Here is a 15,425-nt window from a genome sequence, read left to right on the forward strand (position 1 = left end):
CACGCACTGACACTTGTGGGTGCGTGAAGCGTAGCGCTGGTCATCAGTTTGCTGATTTCCAGGTGAACGAAGAGCCGCGGCGTCCTCCCCGACAGGCAAACGGCTGCAGGTGAGCAGCGTGTCTCCGTCCGAACCGCTATTGTCGCATTTACGGCTGCTGGGACAAACCAGTGTCGAACCACTTGAAGAAGTTGCAACTGTAAAACGAAAGCGGCCGTAAAAACACGGTTGTTGGTTGATTCCGTCTACCCTGACAGACAGAGCATCCTGGTGGACAGCCGTCAACTTCCACTAACCCTGCACGTGAGCTGACGAAGCCAGGTGTGTTTTACTTTAACACACCGTGGTAATACATGTTACTACACTGACACATTTGCACACATTTGGCTCGTTCTTCAGAGCTTTGGTGAATTCACCTCTGAAAGCATCGAGTCTTTGAGAGGCATTTTCTGCTGGGTGAAGGTGGAGGGGGTTTGCAGGTAAAGCCCGAGGTCCCAGGTCATCCCTGCAGCCAGATGTTGAGCCTGAGGTCACAGGTCATTCCTGCAGCCAGATGTTGAGCTTAAGGTCACAGGTCATCCCTGCAGGCAGATGTTGAGCCTGAGGTCACAGGTCATTCCTGCAGCCAGATGTTGAGCTTAAGGTCACAGGTCATCCCTGCAGCCAGATGTTGAGCCTGAGGTCACAGGTCTTTCCTGCAGCCAGATGTTGAGCTTAAGGTCACAGGTCATCCCTGCAGGCAGATGTTGAGCTTAAGGTCACAGGTCATCCCTGCAGGCAGATGTTGAGCTTAAGGTCACAGGTCATCCCTGCAGCCAGATGTTGAGCCTGAGGTCACAGGTCTTTCCTGCAGCCAGATGTTGAGCTTAAGGTCACAGGTCATCCCTGCAGGCAGATGTTGAGCCTGAGGTCACAGGTCATTCCTGCAGCCAGATGTTGAGCTTAAGGTCACAGGTCATCCCTGCAGCCAGATGTTGAGCCTGAGGTCACAGGTCTTTCCTGCAGCCAGATGTTGAGCTTAAGGTCACAGGTCATCCCTGCAGGCAGATGTTGAGCTTAAGGTCACAGGTCATCCCTGCAGCCAGATGTTGAGCCTGAGGTCACAGGTCTTTCCTGCAGCCAGATGTTGAGCTTAAGGTCACAGGTCATCCCTGCAGGCAGATGTTGAGCCTGAGGTCACAGGTCATTCCTGCAGCCAGATGTTGAGCTTAAGGTCACAGGTCATCCCTGCAGCCAGATGTTGAGCCTGAGGTCACAGGTCTTTCCTGCAGCCAGATGTTGAGCTTAAGGTCACAGGTCATCCCTGCAGGCAGATGTTGAGCTTAAGGTCACAGGTCATCCCTGCAGGCAGATGTTGAGCTTAAGGTCACAGGTCATCCCTGCAGCCAGATGTTGAGCCTGAGGTCACAGGTCTTTCCTGCAGCCAGATGTTGAGCTTAAGGTCACAGGTCATCCCTGCAGGCAGATGTTGAGCTTAAGGTCACAGGTCATCCCTGCAGCCAGATGTTGAGCCTGAGTTCACAGGTCATCCCTGCAGGCAGATGTTGAGCCTGAGGTCACAGGTCATTCCTGCAGCCAGATGTTGAGCCTGAGGTCACAGGTCATCCCTGCAGCCAGATGCAGAAATGTCACATTTGTTCTCTTTACACAGACAGATACAGCTGCAGCAGGTAGACTCCAGTCAACAATAGAGGAAGTACAGAAGAATCTGCTCTGACCACCAGGGAGCACTGACAGCTCAGAAAGTCCAGACCTCTTTGGGTTCATCTGGTTGCTACAGCATTAGCCAGAGGAAAAACGTAAACTTACTGTTGTGGATAAAATGATCAGAACTGATTAAACCTAAGAAATCACAATAAAACTTATTGTCCTGCTGTCAAACAGATTATTGATATGATCATTTTCATCAACGTTATTCAGAATAGATTTGCAGGATTCATTTCATCTTAAATTGACTTCGACAATAGCTTGCTGTCATTTGTTTTTTTAAATATTATTTTTTTAAACGTTTAATCAGGATTGTGTAGCCTTGCTACAGACTGCTGACCTGTCCAGAGTGTACCCCACCCTCGCCCAACAGTAGCCGGGATAGGCTCCGGCATCCCCGTGACCCCTAAAGAGATACAGTGAGTTAAGAAAATTGATAGATGGAACATTTAATCAGACAAGCATCTCCAACTCTGATAGAAGTTGAGAGGAAATAATACATTTGTTATGTGACAGCAGGAGAGTTTTTGTGAAATGTCCCTGTTCTTTTCACCTCTCGATCTGGTACTGGCTGCTCGGTGACAGCTGGCTTAGCATCATCGGAGCGAGCAGGGAAGCTCTCGTGCTGACGGCCTGCTTTGGGTTCCTCAGTGAAGCGTGTGTGATTGGTCCGTTACCTGCTCCTGTCAGCAGACAGGCAGGTCAACAAGTAAGACGAATTTTGAAAATGTAATGCCTGCTTAAAGTACTTTAATCTTTTTTCAGGATAAACTTTATTTATGCAGCAAGAACAGAAAAACCTGACTTTTAGCTTGTGTGCCAGAAGCAATATTAATATCAGGGGCGGAGCTACAGGGGGAGACAAAAAGCGTTGCCCCCCCCCCATTTTGAGTCACTAATAGTATCAGCATTTTATTTTACCAAAAAAGACTTCATCACTATCAGAAATGGTCTAAGAAGCTCTCAGATCAAAAAAAAGTTGCAAGAGGAACCGCATAAATGTACCTGCTGATAAGAGCAGTGTATCTGTATGTATATCTTAACATCAATGTATTGTTGAGATGAATAACTAACAAAAATCCAGATCAGCTGGATCTCTGCCTAACAGTTACAGAAGCAGACCTCCCTCTGTCACATTTGGTGTCACAGACATGAGGTCTGATAAGCTATTGCTCCACCCAGTTACACCCCAAGCCCCACCCTCTGTTCTCCAGTTGGAAGTTAACCTTGAAATATCAAATGTTACAGTTTCTCAAGTGGCCACTGGAGGCTGGTTCCAAAGTTAGGCAGTTTCTCCTCAGCTGTCATGTTAAAAGTCCAGTTTTACAGCAAAAGGACCCCCATTCACAACCCAGACCTTATTTTCAATTCAATTTGAAATTGTATAGCCCAAATTCACAACAACAGTCGGCTTCGTATAAATTAAAAAGTTAAACATAAAATCAAAAGGATCATGAATACATAGAATATAATAGGTAAATACTAAATTAAACAAACAAACGGACTATACTAAACTGGACATCCCTGCCCTTAGACCCCCCTTCGCGGTAAGGAAAAACTAAAAAAAATGGATCCCGAAAAAAACCAAGAAACCTCAGGGGTGCCCACATGAAGGAGGGATCCTCCCCCAGGACGGACGGGCGATTTACCAGAACTCATAGAGAAGAACTAACTCATCTAACCCTACAACTACAAAGTCCAGCAGACGAGCTTCATCCAGATGGAGTTGGGGGGACGGTCGGGGGCGCGAGTCGAGCCGGAGACAGGAACCACAGCCAGGTGTAGGAGCAGTAGTAGAGGCGAGCCAGAGACGAGGTACAGGAACACGGATGAGCCAACTGCAATCTGGAAGCACTCCCACGGTTGTGATGGAAACCATGGGTTGTGATGGAATCTTCACATTTTAGATTTTTCTGACTGTATTCACTTCTTATTCACAATTTTCTAGATTTTCAAAATGTCGTACTATATAAAGCAGCTCATGTCTGAAGTATGTGGTGGGAACTCTAATAAGCAGGTGTTGGGAGTGTTTGATTGGGGTTTGTGTGATTGACAGCTTTCTCTGATGATTGTGTAACCAATAGATAGTTGGTTTTCTTCTTTCTCTGGGATCTGACCGCAATAAGAAAGCTTCAAGAATAAGCAGATTATTACCTCTGAATTACCATTGTCCTAACAACAGACATTTTACACTTCAATCACAGCAAACAAAATCCTTTAGGATTACTGGACGGCCCAAATGTTAGTGCTGAGCAGAATGACAGCTGAAGTTCAACCAGGGTAGAAAGTAAAGAACCACTTGTGGGCTTGTTTGGTTGTTTTTTCTGTGTGTATGTGTGGCTCATCTTCCCTACCAAACACGAACACAGTGTGGGAAACAGTGTCTCTATTTGTCCTTCGGTTTTCCCAGGAAGGATAGACAGGATTGTTTGCATTCCTTGCTGAAACCAAGGACACCGCTTCAGCACAGCCTACTGAAGCCCCCACTCCCAGAAGAATGTGAGTGAGTCAAATTACTGGCAGATTTTTTTTGTTTTTTCACTCATCAATCAAAGCGTGTTCACTGGCACTGGCAGACTACCTACCTCAGGACATGACGTGATGGTCGGAACAATAACGGAGAACGATGATTGTTTGTCAGTGGTCAGCGAAGGATGAAATAACCTGAAATCCTTCATCCCTGACGCACAAACTTTCAGTCAAATGTAACATTCAGCCTCTAGTATTTACTGCTTCATGTGAATACCAGCGATCCTTCCCTCTCCGACTAAATATCCCTGTTTTCTACAGTCACCTGCTAAAGCAGGAGAATATCTTCAACTTCAGCTCTCTCTGGCCTGTGTGTTTATGTAGATGACAGAACTGCATCTACAGCTTTTGCAAAGGCTGCATTACAGTTAATGTAAGTAAAAAGACCTTTAAGTAAAAGTGCTGTGTATTGGACCTGAACTGGGCCTCTGAAGCTCAGTCAGCCTCTCAGACCAGGAAACTGCAGTCCTTGAAATACTGTTTCCTCAGATGACTGTGAATGAGGGACTTCTATTTTGAACTTGACAAACACTTAACAGTGGATGTGTGTAGTAAATCTCCTTCTTTGGTTTTGAACTAAAACTTTTTTGTGTGTACAAAAAGGTACTGATGATGGTGCTGGTTCTAAGGCAGACCAGAGTTATCTGTAGTTTTTTACACCCAGCCAGATAAAGCTGAAGGAAGCGTGGGGAGTGATGTGTGAGGAGAAGCTCTCCATTTGCAGATTGGTTTGATGCCACCATGACTCTTCATGGCTTTGCACCACCCATCTGCCTGAGGTGTTACATTATCTGAATGTGTAATGTGTTTCCCATAAAGCCTTTTGGATTTCTTTTAAAACCTCTTATTGATTACATCAGTATTTTTGTGCAAACTCTCCAGCTAGGTGATGTTGGCAGCAGTAGGAGCAGTATGAAATGTTTAACTTCATATCTTAATATTTATACTTTGTGATTGACATGGTTATTCTTTGTATAAATTTTACCTATCCTCTCAAGTTCATCATGTTTAATTTTAGATTTGGCTCTAAGTCTGTGATCTGTCCTTCAGTGGACCTATGCTAGAAGACTCAGTAGAGGTCGGGGTAAGGCTACTACTATATTTGATTTGCAATTTTATCCTCTACAGTCATGCCACAGTGCAATATTAATCGTGTAATATGATTAGAATGAGTCATAAAGCATTACAGCATTAAATTAAAACATAAACTGCTCTCCAGTACAGTATGAGTGAATGCACAATTCAGATACTAATAACAAAACAAAGTGTAATGCAGATTTTATCTTTGGGATCATGGTAATTCTGAGAGATTACACTCTGCTTTTACTGGAATAAGTCTAGTTAAATGTAACTGACACTGCCAATGTGTTCTATGACTAAATAAATGCATTAATAAAAAAATCCTAATAGTTTTTAATACAACAATGATATAAACTGGTCAATCTCAGTAATAAAATTGGCGGCTTGTAAATATCTTATTTTGTTAAAAAGGTTGAACTCCAGAACAACCCAGATGTTTAAGAAGGTTTCTAAACAATAACTTCATAATGTAACCACGTTTCTGTATTGTGACATCTTTACACACTGCTACTTTCAGATCTGACTAAAGAATTACAGAGCTGGGCATACCTAAGACAAGCATTACAACCAGTGTGGTTGCAACTGAGGCTGACCCATTGCTCCACTTCAAAGGACATGTCTCTAAGATGCGGTGCTTTGTTGTCTCGCTAAAAACCAACTGCAAATCACGATTAGCAAAGTTTATTTCCTGTGTTTTCCTGATTTAATCATCCTATGACAGGTTATGTGTCTTGAGGCAGGATGCAGAACCTCACTTAATGCTCTATAGTGTGGTAGTGGGTCAGGCAGTTTGTGTAAATGTATTACACCACTTATTTAGGGTTTGGGTAACGGGGGCTAATGTCTCAGTAAATAAGCTCAGAGGGAATACAAATGGCTTCCTAGGTCATCCAAGAGATATGACCTCTCCATCATGTCCTGGATCTGTTGCATGGATGTACCTCGGGGGGCATGTCCATAATGCCTGACTATGAAGAGATCTTTTCACTAAAGTCCTAAAGTCTTCTCCGTGTGGAAGATGTAGAAGTGTGAAAGATGTCTCACACTGCCCTGGGCCTTCAGGGGCCTCATCTGTAAGGGATTTGTTAGTTGCCCTGTGAAGCAACCCTCCTTTCCAACACCCACTATCTGATCTAGAAGTTTAACACCAGGTGATGAACACCAGAAAGCTTAGCCTACCCTTTCTTCACCTCATTCAACAGTGATGTGATGATGTGAATACAAAATCCATCCTTGAGCTGTAGACAAGAAAAAGATAGTTCTGGATCTTTTTGTGGGTTCTGATCATGGAGCCTGTTCCCCCCAATCACCCCGCTTGCCATGTGCCAGTTGTTGTGTGCAGTGAAGTCCCCCAGCAGAATGATAAAGTCTTCAGAGGGTGGACCCCACTTCAAACTAAAGTTAGCACCAAAACTAATGAATTAAATAGTCTCAGTCTGGTGTATGCTTCACAGTTTTCACATACCAGCAGGTCTTAACCTAAAATTAAAAAAGAGAGTAAAACGGAAAACAACCACAAGGATTTACTTGCATCTTATGTGTTTAAAGAAAAGTGAGAAGAAAAGCACCAATTCCATGTTCAACTTGGTAGCAGTTTCCCATCAGCAGGGAGCACATCACGACTGTCAGTGTGTTAGGCAGATGACTGAGGACTTGTGTGACAAGTCCTGACAACTGTAGAGAAAAGACAGACTGAAACAGCCCAAGAGCAACAGAACAAGTTCAGGAATAGAACTGTAGCCACATGCTAGGAATGACCAACTACTGTCAAACGACACAGATAGGAAACGTTTCTAAAACCATCATTTATCTAACAAAAGTAAAGGTACAAGTGAAAAACTTAAAACAGTGCTTAATTTGTTAGATTATTGAAGGTCAGTTAAAGTTAGGGGTTGCCAATCAAAGTCCCTCAGTTTAAATTACCACCAACAGACTTTTATAAATGCAGGAGGCTCTGAAGCAAACTTTAGGGGTTAATGGGTTAATTAATGTTTTCTGAAATTTAAATGAGAACTATTTCATATCGATTGATTTGTTTGAGTCTACATCTATATATAATAAAAGAAGCACATTCTTACTGCGATGTTAAAATTTGGAGCCATTCCCCATTCCTGGGATGATTGAAACATGTTCAAGTTTGCAGAGAAGTGTGCAGGATAAAAGAACAGGTGGGAAGTTTTTTCTGCAAGGACAATCTTATGAAACAAACAGTCAGTGGGCTGCAAAGCGGGACAGCAAGAGGGACCAAGAACAGGGGCTTCATGTGGGAGTTTACCAAAGTAAATACGAAAGGAAGGTAACAGCAGCCTCAGACCAGTTTTATTGAGCAGATGAGCGAATGAGCAAGCAGGCATGTCTCTTCCAGACACCCACACTGCCTGGGCAGTTGTCCAAGGGTCACAGCAGAAAAGCATTGTTACGTCTTCGGCTGTTTTCTATCACAGCATTACCCTGTTTGTCTCAGTATTTCTTGAAACATTCAGTTCTGAGATGTTACATCAGTGTTCTTTGGTTTGCAAATATCTTTAGCCATTCCTGTGCAGCGAACAGCCCTTTACTTAAAATGATTCTGCAGTTTCTCGGGCTAGCTGCTGTTGGAGTATGACATTTATGTAAGTAGGGGCATTATTTCACCGATAATGGAGGAGCTGAGTGACCTGATGATTAACTTGATTTTAACTGGTCAGACATACAACACATAATTGTGGCTTGTTTCAGAGAGGGTATTTGTGAGTCAGGCCCTTTGAAATATAACTATTTACATTGAATTCCAGATTGATCTACAAAAAACCTGTCGTAAGAGCAGTGTTTACTGGTTGCATAGATTTGTCTTTTGATTCAACAGCAGAAGGCTTATTTACCTTTAAAGTGACACAGTCTAAGAATATCTAGAAATATGTCTAACAGGTCAGTGGAGAAAAGTCCAACAGTCAATTTTAAAAATTAAATCCAGAGAGAGACTAAGAGGACAGATTTATGAAAGGAAAATTCCTTCTAACTAATTAGTGAATATTATAAATGAGCCAATTAAACAATGTTTCCTTCTGTTTATTGTTGGTTTGTTTTGCGGGAGCAAAGAGCTTTAGAAAAAGTGTTGTATCATCACAGATGTAACAGGAAATGATTCCTGATAAAATGTGAATCTGCGAGTTACACAATCAACCTGCTTATTTAAAACGGGTTACATGACATCTACAAAGCCACAATACACAAACAATACAGATGTTGAATCTCACTCTGGTTTTGCTGAGTTATATTTGAATCTCCTGCCTTTTCCTACCTATAATATTATGGAATTGCGTTGCCATGGCACCAGTGAAGGGTTTAGGTTTCCCTTGTGTGACATTTTATTCAGAGGCAGCATGGGCTCTACAGACTCAATGTCTGTCAGTATCTCTCTGCATGCATTTGCTTTGTCCCCTCCTTTCTCTGCTGCACTCAGACTGAAGCCATGTGTCTCCACAGGGGGGTTGCCACTTCTTCAGAGCCTTTCAGACACTGAAAACTCCCATGCTGCATTCTTTATTAAAAGTCTAAAAGTATTAAACATAAAGGCAACAATCCTACAAAGTAAAAAAACTACTGTTGTCAGTTGCTGTTGGCCCGTTTCAATGAGTCTGAGATGATGTCATTTGATGGAATGAAATTTCTACAAGGGCTGGCTTCAGTCAAGTTTTTTTTTTGTTCTATTATTAGTTTTGTTGTAGCAATTTTCTCCTTATTCGAGTAACTTTTAAGCCAGAATTTGCATTCCATGTATGGTCAACAGACAGGCCAACCACTAGGTCATTAATATTTGTTTTGGTCACAAGTGGTGTGTGAAATATGCTCAGGCCTAGGACAGTCTGTGGTGTCACTCTTCGTACAGTGTTGTCTGTGGGAGAATGAAAACACCATCGTGCGTAAACACCAGTGCTTCTGCTTTCACTCACGGGGCTATAAAAATTCAGCCGAGCCGGAGCCGCTCTCACCGACCAGGAACAAAGCAGCCCCCTTTAATTAAAAGGCGTACGTTGTTGTACTGTCATTGTTAAAAATATACACTTATGATCAGCCAAAACAACAATTTGGTTTTTGGAATGGAGGTGTTATTAGTGTTTTGATATTTAAAGTCCCACTCCGATCATCTTGTGATCTATTGTCAAAGCATTCCCAGTGGTCTTTTAGTTATGATTATGCCGGTTTGAGGCAAAATTAAAAAATAATGTCATTTTCCTGGACATAGTTTCTGCAGAGCGGCAGGAGTATATCAGAAATTCCCCTCTGAGTTGTTGGCGTCGATTAAGCCAGCGCTCATTTCCCATAATGCCTTTGTTTACACACTCTTCTGCTAACTTACAACCAACATTACCAATACCAGAGCTACCAGACGTACAGTTTTGAACCGGATACCAGTTGAGACGAGAAAAACAAAGACGTTCATAGATTTATGTGTCTGAAAGTGGATGATCAGAATGGAGCAGAGCAGGGAGCCTGTGGCCTGCTGTTTGTAGTTTGCACATAACAAACTACAATCCGTTTGCACATTATTCCATTCTTTCCGGCATTATTTTTTCATCTGCTCCTGATTCACAACAATTTGAATAAAGAATTACTCAGAGGCAAAAAAAATAATCTGAATTTTTTTATATATGTCCTTCATCGTGAGAAATATGCTACAAGAACATGTTAAAAACAACAAAAACACAATTTCCAAAGTGGGTCTTTGACTGAATTGTGTTGATTTGTAAATAAATTTGAGTAATAAGACCTCTTATGAGAAAAACAAAAATACTGTGAAAAGATAATATGCACGTGATGTTTGTTTATTGCTTGGTAATGTTTGCAGTACAACTTTGAATGTTACGTTTCGTTCGCAGTTTTGAAGAGGGAGAGGAAGGTTTCAGACTGCAAACGAAATTCAGCCTGAATAAACTAAATATCAGTGAAAAAACAAATGAGAAGTTTTGAGTATTTGAGAAAAAGTTAATATAGTTGGCAAAACTGGCAGAAGACCAGAGCAAGGAGGAGACAAAACTGAAAGAAAAAGGAAAATTGTTTTTCATTAACCAAAGAAGACAGGCAGTGCAACAGAAAATAAATCCCTATGATCCAATATTGAAAAAGATGCCCCCAAAACTTTAGGGTTTGACCTGCAAGAGCTGATTACAGAGCAAGATTTCTTCTTAAAAAAACCTGAAAAACACACATACTGTATAAATATATATCTCATCCAAACATTTGCTCAGTGAGGCCTATTTATGATAACAAAGATTTATTGGCATCTTTAAACTTAAGACATTCCCATATATAAAAAATACTTAAAAGAAGAATTTATTTTATTTTAAATTCTGACACTGTGTCCCCTGCTGCAGTAAAGCCCCCTCTCCCTGGGGACAGACAGAGCGGCGGCTTTCTCCTGCCACAGTGCCGGACAGTAAGTCTTCAAACTGGATCACAGAGACATGGATGTAGTGCTGAGAGCACCTGCCATTCACACACTGAATGATCTCATGAACTCAGACACGGAGACGTGCGCAGCTCATCGAGTCTTTTGTAGATCTCTTTAAAGTAAATAAACCTAAAGTCCCTTCATCCGTGTCCTTCATGATGAGGTTGAGAAAATCCTTTGACTGTAGCTCCTCCCCCACGCGGTGGTAGCGTAAGGTCCATTAAAACACTTATGAACCAGCCTCAAGCAGCAGCTTAGACACATCTTAAAACATAGACAATGGACATGGTTGTGACGCGCAAATCGCGTTTGGTGTGAATGCAAAATTGTAAAGGAGTTGTGCTGTAAACTTGGTTTGCAGTTTGTTTTATTGTGGTTGTTGTTATACGTCAAGCTGTTTAGAACAATTATAGTGCACACACAGGATTTTACCTAAATACTGAAATGTTTAGCAATTACACCAAATGCGTTCTGGACCACTATAAGAAAAAATGTTGAAAAAACGCTAATGCAGGCCAGTTCTTTGATCAGCCTCTTTGTTTGTGCAGATAAAGTGATCCCTCGCTATAACACGGGTTAATCTGATTGTGACTGTAAAGTGCTTTTGGCCTTCTTAGATGGTAGTAAAGTGCTATAAAAAATACACTACTTTGTGCTGGGCGATATAGAATTTTCTATCACAACGTAGGTTTGTCATATCAGGCAAAAATATATATCACAATGTAATCCCAATAACTATATTTGTCCGATTTGAACACTTTGCTCATAATAGTAATGTGTAATCATCAGCAGGTTGTTTAGATTGAAATATTTATTATCTATCATACTTTAAACATAACAGATGCACTGATGGAACATAATGCACGTTTTTTCAGATGACTGAGAAAAGGAATTTATTGACAAACTAAACAGACAATTAAAGCAAAAGCTTTTAAGTTTCAAGAGAACATAAATAAAAGAGAACACTAAACTGTTTGATCAGATCCATTTAAAAACAAAACATTAAAACCACAGATAAATTCTATTTTCAAGTTTTCCAGGACAAACAGAAAATTGAGAAACAGTTTTGTCAGCATCCTGTGAATAATCCAGGAACTAAAAGCAGATTCTCAGCATTTCTGCTGGTAGTTTTGACTGTTGCTGCTGACCTTTGTTGTTTTTGCTGGAGAATCATCCTTTATTTCAGTCTGAGATTGAACATGTTCGGAGGCTCTCAAATATTGTGATTAGCATCTTTATAAATCTTGAACCAATGTGTATTTATATATTTTACACATTGTTTTTGGTGCTACAGTTGTGCAATTTAGCTTTGCTACTGAACATTCTGAAACATTTTTGTTAGGTTTTGACTAATCAAAAAGTGTGTTTGTATCTTTTTTCATTGCTCTGCAGGACAATTTGAGCCTGAATTAAGTTTTCTCTGTGGTAGTTTTCTCACAGGACCTGGTCTGAAATGGAATTTTATCATATTTTGTAAGTGTTATTTTTGTCTTGAATGAGACTTCAAAAATCAGAAAAAACTCCACAAATTAAAAATTTCGTCTTGTTGAATCTTTCTTATCTAAAATTTATAGAGACACTTACATTTTCTTTTTACACTGGATTTTGCAAGGACCATGTTAGTGTGATAAACAGATTTTCCTTTAACTTTCCTACAAAGTCAAGATGAAAGCTAAAAATATCAACAAGGAAATATTTTTAGACATTAAACTGGATGCAGATTGAATCCACACAGCTACAACAAAATGTTGAGTAAATAGGCAGAGTCCAGCTAGTGTGAAAATCAAAGACACTGTAGAGTATGATGCTCTTTAAGGATATCCAATCTTAATCTGATTGGATATCAGTTAAAAAACCCAGTTTTCATAAATTTACAATGTTCAGGGACAGAATCCAAGGCTGCAGTAAACAAGGATTCTACTATGTTTGCAACAGTGAACCTGCTGTTCTTGAACACGACACACAAGCACCACCACCTTTTTGCTTCAGCAAGTTTTCTGTCTGGTTGGACGTGAACAAAGCAGTGATCCTCAGTGACAGTGTCAGGGATGTTGGTGTTGATGGAAAGGTCCGCTTGGTGATGGTTAAATATCGAGATCAACTTGACATTATAGAGAAACGGATTTGGAAATATCAGACTGAGTGCCGGGCATTTTATTAGTCCAGCTTCTACTCACTGTGCCTCTGCTGCTGTAAATTCTTGAGCCCGTTGGGTCCACTGGAATGAAAACAGCATCTGAGTATGCTGTACGAGCACCTGTCTGTAAAATAGCAGCCAGGCAGGACTGCATGTTACTGTATGTGTTTTTACAGCACACACCCTAGGCACTAAATTACACACAAACACACAATTGGAGCAAGACAAGATGCTGCATCTTTTGGGATAACTGTTGAGGCAGAATAACAATAAATAACAAATAACAATGATCTTGAATCTTGAATATTCACAAGTATCTAATATAAAACAAATTCATGTGGGTTGTGTAGGCTTTGTGCTGCTTTTGCTATGCAATAAATATGATGCAGCGTCTCACAATGACCTTTTGGAATCTTCTAGCTCTAAATAACAAATGTCAGGATGACCAATGTGAATGGTGGTCATCCATAAACTCACAGAACTGTAGTTATGTAATGTAACCCAGATCCATCTTTTTGCTTCAATAACATAAAATGTTTGTCCCTACGTTTCTTTCTCCTCTGTGTTCAGTGATGGACTTTTTAGCCTCTCCTTGGGTTCTTCTCCTTACAGAGTTTAACCTTCACCGTTGTTTCCTCCATATATAATGGTTTACCTTTTTTCACTGCATGCAATTTCTCCAGTTTAATCTTTATGCTTTTTTTTTAAACTGCACACAGTGTCGTGTGTCTTGATTGGCTGTAGAATATTGTCAATCAAGCTCCTCCGTGCCATGTTTCCTGTATACAGAATGCGTTCAGAGTTACCGTACATAAATCTTCATCTCAATCATATATTTGTTTTCATTCTGTAATCCTGGACTTATTTTTCTATGAAGGTTTGAAAACTGAAAAATGTTCATTACTCTATGAGAAAAGTTTATAAAATGTGTAGTGAAAAGTTTTAAAGTTTTCAAACAACAAAGTAATCCTACTTTGTGGCTTTCACCTATGGCAGGTTAATTTTAGAAAATAAATGCACTGAAAAAAGTTTGGAGTGGCATTTACTTAAAAAAGCCAGGACATTTTTCCACACAATAAGGGATTTTTTTACAGAGCACTCCAGGTGCCAGTGGTTAAAAAGGAAAAATATCTGATTAACCGTGCGCATGGTTAACTAATCTGTGCAAAAGATGTTTCTTTGTGGATCTTACTCATTTTTGTGTGTTATATTTTATGTAATTATTAGGTAATATTTTTAAATGATATATTAGTTAACATGAATTGGATTAAGTAAACATTTTTTGCTGTTCTATTAACTGATAATTCCATATTTTCCACCCAAAAATACTTGCAGCTTAAGTAATATTTGACAGACATTTTTGTTTAACATTAGAAATTGACTGCATGGATTACACCGATGTGTAGGAGGCAAGCATTTGTCACACTTCTGCAGTCCTCCAGAACTTCTGTCCCCTCAATGATGACTGACACGTACACAGGATCTGGGTTGTCTTGTGTCACATTGGGATGACCACGGGAATCTTCATCAAGTGATTACTGCAGTCCTCTTTCCCTGCTCGATGGCTGACATCCTGAGAAAATAAATAATCTGCAATTAGAAATATTTTTTTGTAGGATTTATATAGATAATTGAAATAATCATTACAGGGCCAAAAAAATCTTCTTTTTTTTTCAGTGTGGCAATGAACAAGGGAACCCTGTATATGCTTAGCACTCATTTGCCCTCTCCTTTTCTTGTATCATTGTCCGGTGGGAGAGAAGCTGAAACTGGCAGCTAACACCGTTATCTTGTGTTTTTCTTTTAAAATACAGTACCAGATCCACAATAAATTGAGTTTGTCTCCAAGTGTTCAACCTTTACCCAGCAAGACAGCTGTTGTTTGAACAGTGTTTAGTCCTTATGACTTACTGAACCTGTGTAAAGAAGTGACTGCCAGCACAAGAGCTGTCATCAAAGTAAAAAGTCTAAAGGTAGTCCCTTCCATGGGCTCAAAAGGCAAACTGCCCAAATATTAAAAAACTGACCTGTAAAACTCCAGCAACATTTGTGATGGGAATAGAAGACGGATGAATAGATGGACAGTTGTTGAAGAGTGTTCTTCTATAGTACCCATCTTCCATTTAACAGGATTTTCTTAATTGACGCCCTATAGCCAGCTAAGGGTGGTCCAGCTCCTTGAAGTGTTATATGCACAGCTAGATTTGTTCAAGAGACATCAGTAGAAGAAGGTTCCCTTTAGGACTGAGGAATATGTTTCAGGGGCAAGAACTCTTAGAGTCCTACTGGAGAGCTTGCCTGGATATTGGTGAAAATACATACAGAAGAACCCCTTCTGGCCAATTGACTAAAATACTTGATGCTATAAAACATCTGAAGAATTACATGTCTGTCTGTGAGTTAGAGCGAGAATTCCAAATTAGAAGATTAGAGTTAGTTTGGGTGAAATCAAGGGGGGGGGGGGCAAGAAAAATTATTTGTTGATCCCCTGGAGGGATTTAATCCAAATCATGCTTCGATGCATCACACATGGATGCCAGA

The 15,425-nt window shown here is 40.4% G+C and overlaps 1 protein-coding gene across 3 annotated transcripts in view; it reads left to right on the forward strand.

Moving 5' to 3' along the window:
* Positions 1-15,425, forward strand: part of LOC101162865 (neurocalcin-delta A) — a 71,878-nt gene continuing 56,453 nt past the window's right edge. The window contains exon 1 of one of the 3 annotated variants that reach the window (XM_011484877.3): positions 1-109. The gene's annotated coding sequence lies outside the window, so the exon portion shown is untranslated. Of the gene's footprint in view, positions 322-4,134; positions 4,207-15,425 lie in introns of those variants that run through there. The other 2 variants (XM_011484879.3, XM_023964094.1) reach the window with 2 other exon arrangements.

Source organism: Oryzias latipes, chromosome 16 (assembly GCF_002234675.1).
Source record: "Oryzias latipes chromosome 16, ASM223467v1".
Classification (NCBI taxonomy): Eukaryota; Metazoa; Chordata; class Actinopteri; order Beloniformes; family Adrianichthyidae; genus Oryzias; species Oryzias latipes.